Source organism: Hevea brasiliensis, chromosome 14 (assembly GCF_030052815.1).
Source record: "Hevea brasiliensis isolate MT/VB/25A 57/8 chromosome 14, ASM3005281v1, whole genome shotgun sequence".
NCBI classification, from domain to species: domain Eukaryota; kingdom Viridiplantae; phylum Streptophyta; class Magnoliopsida; order Malpighiales; family Euphorbiaceae; genus Hevea; species Hevea brasiliensis.
This window is the reverse complement of record NC_079506.1, coordinates 27,844,401-27,862,207: the sequence shown is the minus strand read 5'-3', so window position 1 is coordinate 27,862,207 and position 17,807 is coordinate 27,844,401. Positions and strand designations below refer to the sequence as shown.

Sequence of the window (17,807 nt, the reverse complement as noted above, 5' to 3'; positions counted from 1 at the left end):
AGAACGAAGAAATAACAGTTGTGAGTGAAAGGACAGATTTCTTGTCCAATGTCATCTCAGCTACAGTTGCAAGGAGATGGTTGAGAAAAAGGTGTGAAGCCTATCTGGCACACGTGGTTGACACTAGGCAGGGTAAACTTGACTTGTTTGACATACCCACAGTAAGGGATTTCTCTGAGGTATTTCCTGAGGAATTGCCTAGTTTGCCACCAAAAAGGGAAGTTGAATTTACTATTGAGATTATGCCGGGTACAGCTCCGATTTCAATTGCTCCGTATAGGATGGCACCTGCTGAATTGAAAGAGTTAAAAATCTAGTTGCAAGAATTACAAGACAAGGGGTTCATACGCCCTAGTGTGTCACCATAGGGAGCTCCGGTACTGTTTGTAAAGAAGAAAGATGGGACACTGAGGTTATGTGTTGACTATCGGCAGTTAAACAGAGTAACAATGAAGAACAAGTATCCGTTGCCTAGAATTGATGATCTGTTTGATCAGTTGAAGGGAGCCAGTGTGTTTTCTAAGATTGATCTCAGATCAGGGTATCATCAGCTAAGGGTTAAGGATGCAGATGTGCCTAAGACTGCATTTAGAACCCGGTATGGGCATTATGAATTCCTGGTGATGCCATTTGGGTTAACAAACGCTCCAGCAGCATTCATGGACCTTACTTAGATCGGTTCGTAGTGGTCTTCATTGATGACATCCTGATGTATTCCAAGGATAAAGTAGAACATGATGAGCATTTGAGAATTGTTCTGCAGAATCTCAAAGAGAAGAAACTGTATGCTAAATTATCCAAGTGTGCGTTCTGGTTGAATGAGATTGCATTCCTTGGACATGTAGTATCAGCTGAAGGTATTAGAGTGGATCCCAAGAAGATTGAAGCAGTGATGGAATGGAAGCCTCCCAGAAATACAACTGAGATCAGAAGTTTCTTGGGGTTAACTACATATTATAGAAGATTTGTAAAGGGATTTTCCTTGATAGCTGCTCCAATGATCAAATTACTACACAAGAATATGAAATTTGACTGGAATGACATGTGTCAAGCCAGTTTTGAGAGGCTGAAGGCTATGTTGACAGAGGCACCAGTGTTAACACAGCCAATGTCTAAAAAAGACTTTATAGTCTACAGTGATGCCTCACATAATGGGTTAGGGTGTGTACTCATGCAAGAAGGGAAAGTGGTCGCATATGCTTCCAGGCAGTTAAGGCCACATGAAAAAAATTACCCTACTCATGATTTAGAGTTAGCAGCAATTATCTTTGCATTGAAGATATGGAGGCATTACTTGTATGGAGAAAAATGCTATATATACACAGACCATAAGAGTCTGAAGTATCTGCCAACCCAGAAGGAACTTAATTTGAGACAGAGGCGATGGATTGAATTCCTAAAAGATTATGATTGTGTGATTGATTATCTCCCTGGGAAGGCAAATGTAGTCGCTGATGCTTTAAGCAGAAAATCTATTATAGCATTAAGATCTTTGAATGCCCAACTGTCCTTAACTCATGATGGAGTTATTTTGGCTGAGTTGCAAGTGAAGTCAAATCTGTTACAACAGATACAGGATAGGCAGAAGACAGATGAGAAATTAATGGCTGTTATGGGCAAAATCACTAAGGGAAAGGAAACTGAATATAAAGTGAAAGAAAATGGGTGCCTGTACTATAAAAAAAGAGTGTGTGTACCAGATGATAAAGAGTTGAAAAGCAGTATTCTGAGAGAAGCACATAATAGTGTGTATGCTATGCACCCAGGAAGCACAAAAATGTACCATGACCTGAAAATTTGATACTGGTGGCCGGGTATGAATAAGGACATAGCTAACTATGTAACTAGATGCTTAACATGACAGCAAGTTAAAGCAGAACATCAAGTTCCATCAGGTTTGTTACAGCCCATAAACATACCTGAATGGAAATGGGACCGAGTCGCTATGAACTTTGTCAGTGGTCTACCTCTCACTCAGAAGAAGCATGATACAGTATGGGTGATTGTGGATAGGTTGACCAAATCAACACATTTTCTACCAGTCAGAACTGACTACTCAATGGAAAAGCTAGCAGAATTGTATATTAGTGAGATAGTTAGACTACATGGAATTTCACTTTCCATTATATCTAATAGAGACCCGAGATTTACATCTAGTTTTGGAAGAAATTACAAGAATTCTTGGGCACACAACTCCATTTTAGTACGGCTTTTCATCCTCAGACGGATGGACAGTCAGAAAGAATAATCCAGGTAAAATTTGAAACTCATTGAGTCATTGCAAACAATAAACTGATAATAATAATAATAATAACCAAATATATGTGATAGGTCCTCGAGGATATGCTAAGAAGTTGTGTTATTGAGTTTGAGGGAAGCTAGGACAGATAACTTCCACTAGCAGAATTTGCATACAACAATAGCTATCAAGCTAGCATACAAATGGCACCCTATGAAGCACTGTGTGGGAGAAAATGCAGAACACCTGTATATTGGACTGAATGGGGTGAAGATAAGTTAGTGGGGCCAGACCTGGTAAAATAGACAGAGAAAAAGGTGAAACTGATAAAGGCCAATTTGAAAGTTGCCTCAGACCGACAGAAATCTTATGCTGACTTGAGGAGAAAAGACATTGAGTATGAAGTTAGCGAGAAGGTATTTCTCAAAGTATCACCGTGGAAGAAAGTGTTGAAATTTGGGAAAAAGGGAAAATTAAGCCCTATGTTCATTGGCCCATATGAAGTTATTGAATGTGTGGGACCAGTAGCCTACCGATTAGCCTTACCACATGAGCTGGACAAGATACATAATGTGTTCCATGTCTCGATGCTCAGAAGATACAGATCATATCCTTCACATGTCATCTCAGCAGAAGAAATTATGGTACAACCTGACTTGACATATGAAGAAGAACCAATTAAAATCTTAGCACGGAGGTAAAAGAGCTCAGAAACAAGACAATTCCACTAGTGAAAATCCTATGGAGACACCACAACACGGACGAGGCAATATGGGAAAGCGAGGAGACAATGAGGCAACAGTTTCCTCAGCTCTTCACATCAGGTAAATTTCGAGGACGAAATTTTTATTTAGAGGGGAAGAGTTGTAACATCCCCATCAGACGTATTCATGCGTTCTATTGCTCCGAGCCAAATAACGATCCAGTAGTCAGGATGTCTGAAACTACACTTCGATGATAGTGAACAGACATATAATGATGAAATAAATAAAAAGAAAATACAAGAAAAATCAAAGAAAAATAAAAGAGAGAAAGTGAAGCTAAGTTAAACGAGCAAGATAAATGATGATAGTAAAGGACTTGAAGGCCGAGACAGCGGAGAACCCTCGAAATTTAATTTTTAGACATAAATAAAGGTTTATTGAAATGTAATTAACACTAGAAATATCAAATAAAAATTAATAAATTAGTACAAAGAAAAACAAAAAATCGAGAAACAGACAAAAATTAGTGTTACCGAAAAATCGGGAATATAACCCGAAGTGGGGTATTTTGGTCATTTGACACTTAGAGTTGCCTTTTGACCTCAATGTCCATTAAAAATAAATGATATTACACTTTGAAAATGTCATGAAAAATTAAATTGTGATACAATATGTAAATAGTAAAAGAATGGAGCCAAATGAGCAAATAAGGAAACTTTAACTAATTAAACATTAAAATGAACTTAGTGCTCCACTAACTTGAATATTGGGACACTAAAATATGCTTTAGGATAGCAGATTGCACTCATTATCATCTTCATCTTCAACCTTTAAAGCTTTGGCCGAATTGAACCTCCATGGAAGTCCACCATGGCCAAACTCCCTCCATCACCATGCACCATTGATCAAGCCATCCTTTCCTCTTGATTCCTTCATTAAAGCTTGCCTACATACCTTGGGGAAGATATTGGCAACAAGAAAAACAAGATTTAGTGAAGTTTTGATAAGCTTCAAAAGTGGTAAGTGTCCAAAACCTCTCCCTTGCTTTAGTAAACCTTGTGTTTAGGTTGAGGTGAGTATTTTGGTGAAGAGAAATGAAGAAAATCTTGAGAAATGAAATGGTCTATTTTCGGCAGCCATGAATATATGTTATAGTTGAATTTTTCTTACCTCTAATGGATGGAAACTAAGGTTGAATAACTTAAATGGAGGAATTAGTAAGTTAAAATCTAAGTATGTGCATGTAGTGCTTAAATTAAGGGTGTGTAATGGAACCTTAATGCTTTGGGAAAACTACCATGTTTGGCAGCCTATTAAACCATGAATTTGTGTGTGAACATGTAGTTATTAATGAAATATGCTAATGTTAAATTGTGGCAAGCAAGTGTAAGTGATATTGAAGTATAATTATATTGAAGTGTATGTGTAATATTGACATTGAGATATATTGAATTTTGGTGGAAGTGAATGTTGAACTTAATGGTGAATTGTGTGCATTGAGCACTTGAATATTCTGCCCAAAATTGTTACTGGAATTGTGTACAATATATATATGGAAGTGTTATTGATTGAATATTGAAGTAATGAGGAGGAGAAGGAATATCAAATTGGAAGTGTATGTGCTTTGTGCAGGCTGTGTATTGAAGGCAGTACCTAAATTAGGCCATAAGTGCCAAACTGTGAACCCAATTGGTATGAGGCCAATAGTGAGTGAAACTAGACACCAAATAGGCCAACTTTCATGTAGAAATGTTGCCAAAATTCTGCCTAGAAACTGACCTTAAAAATGACCAAATCTGGAATAGCAACCTTGCAACCCAGATTTTTGACCATATAAACAGTAGTCCTTGGGATGACCATAACTTACTCAAAACAGGTCCAATTGACCTGAAATTTTTACCATGGTGAGTTTAGACATAGATCTACAATTCATATGAAGACACCAAAGCCCATAAATGGCCAGAACTAAGTCAAATGGCTTTCACAAGTTCGGGTACAAAAACTGCCGAACCAAAAGTGATCTAAAATTGACCAAATTTTGCACTAAATGTGCAATCTGTCCAGCTTTAGTAAATTGACCATATCTTGGTCTATACAACTCAGAATGACCTGAAATTTTGCTCCACGTGCAATAAGACATAGAGCTACAATTTTGCTTCTTTAACCAGAAGCTAAAAACCAAGAGAAATAGGACTTTAAGCTAGACAAATCTACCACACAAAAATTAAGAATTTGACATTTTACATACAATGATGCTTGAAGCATTTTGGCAATGAATGCCAACTTGTAAAAATAGTAAATTGCACTATATTGGCAGCATATTGAGATATAAATTGTGACATATTGATGCTAGAAACAACTTATCCATATTACCTAAAAAGATCAACATATGCATTGACTTGTGAATTATATAATAGTTAGTAAACTCCAAAAATTGAAGAATTAAACAATTAATTTATAATGTGCCCTAGTTTGCCTAGTTGACTAGTATGGATAGGTTGGCATGCCAATAGGATTCTGACAGCTGTTCTGTAAATGGCTTCATGCCATACTGTGTTTTTACGGCTTATTATGCCGCACTGTGACTTTAATAGCCTACGGCTATACATATTGTGTATTTATTCTTGGCTTATCGCCAGATTGACTATATGGCTTCTTAGCCACACTATTTGCACACTGAGAGACACTTTGTGACTGATGGTGTGACGGCCTGAGGTACTAGCTACCCAGTGCCAGTATATCCATTTATCCAGTCTGGTCAGTATATAGGCTACACGGGCAGTAATTCAAGTACTATTAAATTCAAATACCTAAATCCAGTCTACTGACATACAGCACCACCAAAAATTCGTAAACACTTTATTTACTTTATTTTAGTGTATATTTCTTTATATTTGGCACCACTAAGCAAAATTGCTTAGCGCGTTGCTTTTGTAACGCGTAGGTATTGGAGACACAGCTGGGGAGCCCAGCAGACCAACGACCGGGTGAGATATCAGATCTGCACAGGAGTCCAGAGTCATCTGCACTGCATTGCATACATGGTAGGACTTAGGATATCTTGTATTTTATACTTTTGTTGTATTTTTGAAATTCGGCCTTGTATTTTGTAATATTATGAAAGCTCTAAAGTTTGTAATATCTTGTACATATTAAATAACATGGAGATTTTCTAGATATATTTAAATTATCATGGACTGTATTGTGGAACTGTTTAATGACTGTAAAAGTCTATTGACTTTACTGAGAAATAGAGACTGTGAAATATTTAAGATTTTGATATTATCATATTAAACGGTTTTCAACAGGTTTGGAAGGACAATTTGTCTAAAATATAGACGGCACCTTGCCAAATTTTTATTACCAATCTTGAAACACTGATTTTATCAAAGTATGAAAACAGTATCAGCATGATATGAATATTACATAAAAGACTTCTTAAAATCAAATTGAGTTCAGGAAATGAGATAATCACAGACTAGGTGTTACAACCTCAAGCGAATCCATCAGATATTATTGGTCTTAATGGGAGTAACTCGAACATTAATGAGTTAATTTATCAATCTCAACCACAATGAATGAGTTGTACATATATTCCCTATCATCATTTTGAGATCGAATGGGTAGCATTATAGTTACTCCACAAGATAAAAAAAAGAAGAGATTATAAGTAAATCCCTCATATGCTCTTCCAAGGATGAATGGCTCATATGCCTTGCTAAGAATGAATGAATTAAGGAAATAGAAGAAGAGGTGGATTCTATGAAATCAAACCAAGTACTTGAATTGGTTGATTTACTAAAAAGAGAGCACATAGAAAAAGTCCCTTATGCTAATGCAATTACATATGCTATGTTATTGGGTTGGTTAGTAGATACCAATCTAATTAAGGATGTAACAATCCAATCAGGGGCCGTTACCGGTACTAGAGATCAGGTAAACTTAAGCCTGCTGGAATCTGTAAAAAGCCTAAAAATCTATTAATCATGAACAGAATCCTATAACTCACAATCCAAACATACTCCAAACCCATTACACTTTAGATTTCTCATTCATTATCATCATAAAAATTAGTTCACAATTTAAACCTTTTCATACATAAAACACTAAAGTCTAATTGGTTTATACATACATTCTCACATCAGGAGTTAGCATAGATTTAAAACATACATAATTATATTACTTATGCTTAAAAACAACATCTTTAAACTTAAACACTAACACAATAACTATTCCTTTACTAATCATACAATATACATTTGAACACTGCACAGTTATTCTTATTGCTTAAGCTCCATAGAACTCTTCTATTCCTGTACTCCTGCATCTGAGGTTAGGGGAAAGGGGTGAGCTTACACAAGCTTAGTGAGTAAACTAGCCACATTAATTATCACATTCAATACATACATATGCAATGCCTCATTTAGATGATTTTTCACATCATAAACATTTCACATAGAATAGACATGTCACTAGTGACTCCCCTAATTCGATATGCCCAGCTCATACAGAGGCTCCTTAAGACTTTCGCTTATTGTATGTAATATGCCTAGCTCATACAGAGGCTACTCAGGACTTCCACTTATAACATGACATGGAAGAATGCACATGGAATTGCCATACCTTAATTCCATTCCCATCACCTTAACACGGGTATGTGATACCTTAACACTCCTTTCCCATCAAATCGGAACTCATGGTTCTCACCCTTCTACACTGCTTTAGCAATTTTTGCCAACTCAGGATCTTTGTGCTGCTTTTTTGCTACTTGTTTTAAGCACACCAGTGTCACCTTCATATGAGCTATCTAGGTACCCTTAATTGATAACTCCAGCTATAACCCTTCTTCAATCAACTGGTGCAACTCCATTAAAATAGGCTACCTTTTTATGGATATATGAGCCAAACTGCTAAACGATTTCTGGCTGAGGGCATCTACAAGGACATTTGCCTTTCTCGGATGGTACTGGATGGTACAATCATATTCACTAAGTAGTTTTACCCTTCTCCTTTATCTAAGATTCAACTCTTTTTTGTTAAAGATGTACTAGAGACTCTTGTGGTTTGTGAAACTTAGCACCATATAGATAATGTCTCCACATCTTTAGGGCAAATACTACAATCGCTATCTTTAAATCATGAGTGGGATAATTAGCTTCATATTTCTTCAGCTGCCTCAAAACATAAGCTATTACCTTGCACCATTTTGTATAAGCACACATCCTAAACCCACTCTAGAGGTGCCATAGTAAATGGTGAAATCTTTATTGCCTGAAGGCAAAGCCAGTACTGGTGTTGAAATTAGACATTCCTTAAGTTTTTAGAAGCTCTCTTCACACTGATTACTCCATTTAAAATTCTTGTTCTTCCGAGTTAACCTAGTCATTAGAGCAACTATCTTAGAGAAATTAGGCATAAATCTCCAATGATAGCCTGCAAACCTATGAAACTCTTGATCTCAGTCACTTAAGTTGGCCTTAGCAAATTTGCCACTACTTCAACCATTTTAGGATACACTTTAATTCCATTCTCTGACACTAGATGTCCCAAAAAGGATATACTCTTCAACCAGAACTTACACTTGGAGAACTTGACATGCAATTAATGCTCTTTCAACATCTACAGAAACATTCTTGGATGCTGTGTATGCTCTTTAGGGCTTTTGGAATACATTAAGATATCATCAATGAAGATAATCACAAAGTGATCCAAATAAGGTCTAAATACCCTGTTCATGAGATCCATGAATGCAGTTGGGCCATTGGTTAACCCACCTGGCATCACAAGAAACTCAGAATACCTGTATCTAGTTCGAAAAGCAATTTTCAAAATATCCATCTCCTTAATCCTCAACGGGTGATATCTGGACCTTAAGTCTATCTTAGAAAAACAACTAACTCCTACTAGCTGATTAAATAGGTCATTAATACAGGGCAAAGGGTACTTGTTCTTTGTGGTTACTCTATTCAACTATTTGTAGTTGATGCATAGTCTTAGGGATCCATCTTTCTTCTTCACAAACAAAATAAGAATACCCTAAAGAGAGGTACTCAGTGTGATGAACCCCTTATCTACTAACTCCTACAGTTGTTCCTTTAACTCCGTTAACTCTACAGGGGCCATCCTATAAGGAAGAATAGATATAGGTCTAGTGCCAAGCACAAGATCAATTTCAAAATCTATCTTCCTCTCAAGTGGCAAACTAGGTAGTTCCTCTGAAAACACGTCTGGAAACTCTCTTACCATAAAAACTAATCCTGGTCCACTTCTATTATCTACAACCTCTTTAACATGTGCTATAAACCCTCAACACCCTTTAAGGAACATTTTTTTGGCTTGCATGGCTGAGATTATACCCTTTACAGGGGTAACCTGATCTCCTTGGAAAACTATAACTAACCCATCTTGTCATCTAAACTTTACCATTAGTCTAGGGCAGCATAGTTGGCTGAGAGCCAATCCATTCCTACAATGATATCAAAATCTATCAATTCTAGAACTACTAGATCAACTAGAAAACATCTATCTTCAACCATCACTAGACAAACATAACAAATTATCTCTGTTACCAAAAGGTCACACTTGGATCCACTAATAAGCAATGGATATTCTAAACTTGAAACTACCAATCCTAGTCTTAGGATTGTATCAAAGTTAATAAAAGAGTGTAATGCACCCGAATTAATTAAGGCATGCACATTTAAACTTCCTATACAAAGATTACCTAACATCACAGTATTAGAGGTATTGGCTTCCTGTCATCTCATGGTAAAAATCTGAGCCAGTGCTGTTGAACCCCTCCCTTGTGAACCTACTATGGAGGATGAAGAATCTCATCCTCTACCTTGTCCCCTTCTAGCTGAGGGACCCACAAAAGTCGGTCTCACTGCTGATTGGGCCATATTACCTAACCCTGCTTGTTGAAAAGCCACACTTTCCATATTAACACTCAAAGGTTCCAAACCTGCAAGGCCCCTAATGAGGTTTCCCACATCTAACACAACCGAAAGTATCTGAACTCGAACTAGATCCACTTCCCATCTCGAGGCCTAACTTAATTTTGCTCCAGAATTTATTCTTCTTTTGCTTCTTGCCAAACTTCCCTTCTTTTTCTTTTTTGTCCCAAATGTAGAAACAGCCTTAGTCATGTGACTAAACCTCCTAGCATCTGTAGTTTTCAAAATGGTGAATTGTTCAACCTTAGTACTTTTTAGATCTAGACTCCCTTTGATGATAGCCCCGCTTCCATCTTCCTAGCTGCATCTATTATTGAATGGAAGCAGTGGGTTTTAGCAGCCAAAATCAGGGAAGAGTATCTAGAATGCAACCTTTAGGTGTACCTCTTAGCTTTCTTTCTATTAGTATCATACTCTTCCCCTACATATTATAGGAGATCCATAAACTTGTACGTGTACTCATTCATGCTCATACCAGTCATTTGCCTTAACTGCTTAAACTCTACCACTTTCAACTTCCTAGAGCTTTCTAGGAAGGCCTAGTTGGTAAATTCTGTCACAAATTGAGACCAGGACTGTAACACCCTAAGCAAATCCCACATCGGCAAAACACGGGAGAGATGCTGGGTTTATAAGTTGGTGGTTCGTAACCCACAAATGAAATGGCTCGGCCCACTAGTGATATTGTCCGCTCTGGGCCGAAGCCCTCATGGTTTTAAAACGCGTCACTAGGGGTTACGAACCACCAACTTATAAACCCAGCATCTCTCCCGTGTTTTACCGATGTGGGATTTGCCTAGGGTGTTACAATCCACCCCCCTTATGGGACTCAGCGTCCTCGCTGAGGTTTGCCCCACCATCACTCAAGGTTGCACGCGGAGCGGCTCTGATACCACAAATGTAATGGCCCGGCCCACTAGTGATATTGTCCGCTCTGGGTCGAAGCCCTCACAGTTTTAAAATGCATTACTAGGGGTTATGAACCACCAACTTATAAACCCAGCATCTCTCCCGTGTTTTGCCGATGCAGGATTTGCCTAGGGTGTTACAAGGACATGTTATCAACCTTGTTAGCAATATAAGCCTTATACCATTCCTTTGCCTTCTTACATTTAAAGGTAAAGTCGACTATCTAAATGGCCATACTATCACTACCACCCAACTCATCTGCTATTGTCTTAATTGCCTTCACATACTTAAAAGGATTATCTCCTTCCTTCTATTTAAGTGCATCCAGTTTTAAGCAGTCTGTCATTTTTGCTTTAACTTTACCACTTGTCCTAGTCTCTTGTGATAGAACTATTGGAGTTGCCGGAGGTGGTAGTGATGCTTGCTCTCCTGTAACTCCCTCCATGGGGTTCTAAGTTCTTATAGTGGTTAAAGAACTATATGGATACTGTTGGGAAGGGTACATTAGATATAAGTTGAACTGTGGGAAGTAAAGTGGGTAGGGCATGGAGGGAAACTGAGGGTAGCCCATAAACTTGAAGTTTCTAAAACTTTCCCATTGCTGATAGCCATATCCAAACCCATGATCTTGCTGAGGTGCAGACGCAAACTCTGACTCGTGCCCTCCTCCACAAAATTGTATTTTCCTATCCTTCCCATACCGAAAGGCTCAAGGTTCTCATGTTGTTGTGGAAGACCATGAGAACTCCTTTGGGCATCTATTGACATTCTAGGTGCAATAGAGGTTTTCCTGCTAACCTTAAAAGACTTTCTAGGGCCCCTTAAAGATTCTCCCCTTTTACTTCTGCTTGCTCTCTCCCTGACAACAGCGTTGATGGGTAGTGCTCCAATACCCTCATTCTTGGGTAGGGCACCAGTCAACCTAGTGGATCATCTTGAACCTTACATTTTTTGAAAGTAAACAAGAAGTGTTGAGCACATAAAAAATTCATGTGGAGTCACATGAACACACAATATAACATCAAACATAGCATACACATAACATACAACATGTAACAACTAGGGACTCAACCTTATTGGACATGTATTTTCCTAATTGTGATGGTAAATATACTTCCTTTTCACATTTATACTATCCCTTTACTAGCTTCTAGGTCCACTCATCTAACCTAGAGCTCTGATACTAGCTACGTAATGACCCAACTAGGGGCCGTTAATAGCTCTAAGGATTGGATTAGCTTAAGGCAGTCAGAATCTGTAGCAAGCCTAAAAACCTATTAATCATGAACATAATCCTATAACGCACAATCCAAACATACTCTAAACCCATTGTACTTTAGATTTCTCATTCATCATCATCATAAAAATCAGTTCATAATTTGAACCTTTTCATACATAAAATACTAAAGTGTAATTGGTTCATGCATACATTCTCACATGATGAGTTAGCTTAGATTTAAAAAATACATATTTACATTACTTACGCTTAATAACAACATCTATTAAACTTAAATACCAGCACAGTAATCATTCCTTTACATATTACATGTCCACTAATCATACAATATGCATTTGAACACTCCACGGGTATTCTTGCTGCTCAAGCTCAATAGAACTCTTCTATTCCTGTACTCTTGCACCTAGGTTTAGGGGAAAGGAGTGAACTTACACAAGCTCGGTGAGTAAACTAGCCATATTAATTATCACATTCATTTCATACATATGCAATGCATCATTCAGATGAGTTTTTACATCATAAATATTTCATGTGGGATAGACATGTGACCAGTGACTCTCTTAATCCAATATACTTGGCTTATACAGAGGCTCCTCAGGACTTTTGCTTGCTACATCCAATATGCCTAGCGCAAACAGAGGCTCCTCTAGACTTCTGCTTATAACATGACATGTGTCATGCACCAGGAGGCATCGTAAGATTTCTTCTTGGATTTTATGAATCTATAACATACATAACATAACATGGTTACAAACATGGAGGGAGTTAGTGGGTCATCCATAGTCCATCATGCACTAGCAACAATTATGCAATTATGCAATATATTCATGTTCTAGATACATACGCCCTAAATAAATATGACATGATGCATGAGGATGTTTAAATTTAAAAAGTTTGCATTTATTAAGGTTATAATTACTCACATATTATTACCTATTAACCACTTATTATGAACGGTAGCTAACCTTGGATCCTTAACTTCCTGAATCCCTCAAGTTTGATCCTATAACCATCTGAACTAGTGAGTTATTTGAAGCTCTAGAACTCTATACACACTTCGAACATCTTATTTTAGGCCTTTAAGAACCATAAAATCATGTTTTGGAACCATGGAATTGAAGAAGAAATGATGCTGGCAGAACCAAGTTCGGCTGTTCGAGTCTTAGACTTCGACTGCTAAACGTTTGATCATCGGGTACCCATTTTAGGTAGTATACACTGTGGCTACCAAACGCTTGAACTTCAACTACTAAACCTAGAATTTCTCTAGATTTTCTAAAGAAACTATATGCTTTAATTGCTGAAATAAGGTATTCAGCAGCTGAACCTGGGAATTTCCAGAATTCCCAAGTCCAAATCAGCAGAATTCTTCTTCCCAAAACCTCTAAAACATACCCCAAAGCTCCAAATCACAATTCAAACACATAAACACATCCCCAAGGCTTAAAACAACTTAAATCCATGCTCTAAGCTCACATGCAACACTTACAAACTAGTGTTCAAGGTTCCATTAAACTTTCATCAACATAAAAACAAGAAATCCTTAGGTTTAACTAAGGAAACTAACCATTCTAGGTCCATAAACACTTGAACTAGATATAAATAAGAACAATACTTCATTTAATAATTAAATAGCCAAAACACGTCAACATACTTTCTTTCAAAAAAAAAAAAAACTCAACATGCAATCTTTTTCTCAAGATTAAAACTTAAAACCATGTAATAACCACATGCAATTTAAAATCCAATAAACTAATAAGTGTACTTGAATTCCTCTAAAGGACCAAAAGAAAGAGGAATAATTACCTCTTTCCTTTGAAATGGAGAAGAAAGTGAATTGATAACTTTACTTCAATCCACATTCACCAAGCTTCCCTGAAGAAGCAATCAAGCTTCACCATATCAATAGCTAAGAAAATCTCCTTGGATAGCCTTTTGCATGTGTGCCAAGTTGAGAGAGAAAAAGGAGTGAGAAAACAAGTCACTTTTGGTTTAGAAAACAAGTTGTGGGCCTTTTATACCATTACTTATCCAGAGACTTTCGGCTGCCGAAAGTTATAGAACTGGCTATCAAAGTCTATTTTGCCCAAAATTAATTTGAACAGCAAAAAGGACTTTAGCTGTCGAAAGTCCATCTTTCGGCAATAGAAGTTCCTTCTGCCCAAAAGTTCTTAAAACTTTTCTTTGAGCAAAACCACTAAAACATTTTAATTTTTTTAAAATATATTTTGAAAACATCATACACCTCTTACCACCATTTCCTTGCCAGAGGAATCTTTAAATTCGGCAGAATATTCCATTAACAACAGAAATTTCAAGGTTGAAAAATGGCAGGTGTTACAAAGGATATCAATGTTGAGAAATAGTTAAGAGGATATTAAGGTATCTAAAAGCTTATTGATATTAAATATAATTACTAGAGACATGGTTGTAAGATAAGAGATGAACATGAAGTACATATTTATGTCTGATATGATAACCTATTGTAAAAGATGTTTACAATATGTATTTTAAATGTTTGGTTTTGCATAGATGTTGTTAATGTACTTATATTATTTTTTTCCCAAACATGTTCATATGCCTAAATTAATTTTGTTGATTCATATATATATGTGAGTATATATGCATGGAACATATATTAGTACTTGAGTAGTATGTTGGACAGATAAAATGATTAGCTTCCTCACACAGGCAATCACCTCCATAACTTTAGTGATGGATGGGGATGAGACAGCTATAAACTTATAATAATAATAATAATAATAATAATAATAATAATAATAATAATAATAATAATAATAATAATAATAATAATAATAATAATAATAATAATAATAATAATAATGATAATAATAAGCTCAAAGCTTATAACATAAAATGTCACCTTAAAAAATAGAAAAAGAACTAGGGTCATTGTAAACTAAGGAATTTGCATTGACCATATATGATTTGAATCACATTATCTGTCTTGAACGCCAGATATGAGTTTTGATGTAAAAGAGTAGATAAGTGAACTCAAAGTTAGACATTGGGGTGTTTGAATTATCATCTGTATAGTATTTAATAAAAGCAAACACTCCATGGGAAAAGAGTAAATACCATAGCATGTGATTCATACCACATGTGTTATTTGTGTCCATCAAGGGGAACATAAGTGTGATCTCTACTTGGTATTGTCTAAGATCATAAAGATTATAAGTAATCTTTACCCAGTAACCTCACGACTCTAATCAATTATTCGAGACTTAGTTTAATGTTTGTTATCTTAGGGTGTTACCAAAGGACTATGAAAGATTTGATCTAGAGGGGCATTCCTAGAAAAGTAAGTTAAATTAAGGTTGAGAGTATCATTAAAGAGAAGGATCATTAGAATTATCACATTAGTCTGCGTTCATAGGCTAGCCAATTATGTTTATATTTGCAATAAAGACATAATTATGAACTCAAGATATTTGAATGAGATCGAAAGAGATTTAAATGTGATAAATGATCTAGGGTGCTGCATACTGCATCTACTCAAAACTCCATCAGTCGAATGAAGAGATGAATCTTTTGACCAAAAGGTTAGCACACTTTGAGAAGTATATATAAGAGCCTTACAAACTTCTATAGCAGTGGCAATAAAAAAGATGTCTCTTTTCTAGTTCTACTACCATGGTGGAAGATACGAGTACTAGCTCCAAAAGATTACAGCTTTCTTTTCTTAAGGATTTTTTCATTGTTGAACCAAATTGGTCTAAGCTTCAATCTGAACTTCTGAGATTGATACTTTCAAAGCTATCTTTCATACAAATCATTTGCTTCAAAGCTATTTGTTCTCCTTGGTATTCCATTACAGAATCCTATGTCTTTTCTTTACCTCAAACACCATGGCTCCTGCTCCCTAGCAACCAATAACATTATGCTTGTTGCTTCTTTAGTCTTGAGGACAATAAAACATATCAAATCAAAAACATTAGTAATATGTTCGGTAATGATGCTTGGTGTGTTGGGTCATCTCATGGGTGGCTAGTGCTTTTGGATGATGAAGCAAAACCCTTCCTCCTCAACCCTTTTTCACAAGTTCGAATTTAGTTGCCTACAATAGAGACATTCATGTTTCAAGTTAATAAATCCTACTTCATCCAACACTAGAAAAAGTTTTTATCACCAAAGCTATCTTATTATCAGATCCATCTCATGACAACAACTATGAAATTGTACTAATTTTCAGTTACCTGTCAAGGCTTGTTTTCTGTAAGAAAGGAGATTCAGGTTGGACTGTCCTTAATGGTGCATCTTAGGGCTACTGTGATATCATATACTGTAATTATCTTCTCTATGCATTAACCTTGGATAGTTCCATTGAAGTCTGGGATTTTCATGCTTCTTTGCCAATAAAGAAAAGAGAAATATACCCTTCAACCATAAGAAAAATGGTGGAAGCTACAAAGTATTTCAGAAGTTCACATTCTTACCAAACTTACTTGGTGGAATCATCCGGTGATCTTTTGTTGGTGCTAAGGTATGTAGGGAATTTTGTTAATCAAGAAGGTAAACTTGTTGATGAGGCATATCTTATGAGTGGTGACAGCACCCTACCTTTGATTTTCCATATTAAACACTTATGTTTCAAGTTTGCAAGCTGGATTCCAGTAAGTAGAAATGGGTGGGAATAGACGATTTGAAGGATGAGGTACTATTTCTAGGGGGCAACCATTCAATGTCACTCTCAGCTCAATATTGTTTAGGATTTGAAAAGAATTCTATTTATTTTATGGACGATAATTGGAATTAGATGAATGAGGATGACTTTTATGTAGGCTTTGATCTTGGCAAGTTCAGCCTAGAAGAAAAGATTGTGAAACCATTTTATGCCTGTGATTTAGAGAGGATTGATCACCATCTTTTTGGATAGTTCCAAATTCAAGGTGAGAGACATATATGATTTATATCAGTATATATATGGTGCAACTTGTTTTTAATTAGTTACTGTTGTCCATGGTTTGATTAATTTGTCCTAATGTTGAAACATTTTTCTTCCAAATTGAAGCTTAATGTTTGTCACAATTAAAATGGGCATTTTCTATCATCTCTATTTTATGCTTAATTCTACTGTGAATATTGATTCTAATTAAGAAGTGTTTCCTATTAGTATTTTGAAAATTTTAGTTTCTGTATTTTAACGAATTAATTACTTGTTTTAAAAGGATATAGTTCTAGAAATTATTGAGAACAGGTAAAAAAAAAAAAAAGGAAAAGGGAATGATACCAAGTGCTGAAAATAGTCACCAGTAGCCACCCAAAAACTAAAAAAAAAAAAAAAAAAAAGGAAAAGGGAGAGAAGGAAGGGCCTTTTGAAAAGAGGCAGTTACCAAAACTCCATTTACCACAATTTTAATCATATAATAATCACAATTTAATGTCAAATAGAACCCAAATTTTAAATTCATAAATTCACATTTAAAAAAAAATAACCTTAATTTTTCAAAACCCATTTTTTATATAGTAAATATTATTTCTTAAACTCATATAGCGAATATAAAAATTTTCCTTCGCACGATGACAATTTTTTTTTTAAATAGTTCAAGTCCTACAACACTTCAAAAGTGTGAAACAAGAACTCACCTATTTTTTTCGTTTGAGAAAGAGAATAACTCTGAGAAAGAAAATCGTGTTTCGTAGGGAGAATGATTAGTACTCATGGCCCTCCACTTTTGCGATTTCCATCAATCACAACGCGATCCATAAGAATCTATATATTTTGCATAATTTTAAAGACA

General features: G+C 36.0%; 1 pseudogene; it reads left to right on the top strand.

Moving 5' to 3' along the window:
• Positions 1-15,699: 15,699 nt before the first annotated feature.
• LOC131172923 (probable F-box protein At4g22060) lies at positions 15,700-16,959 on the top strand (annotated as a pseudogene).
• The last annotated feature ends 848 nt before the right edge of the window (positions 16,960-17,807 follow it).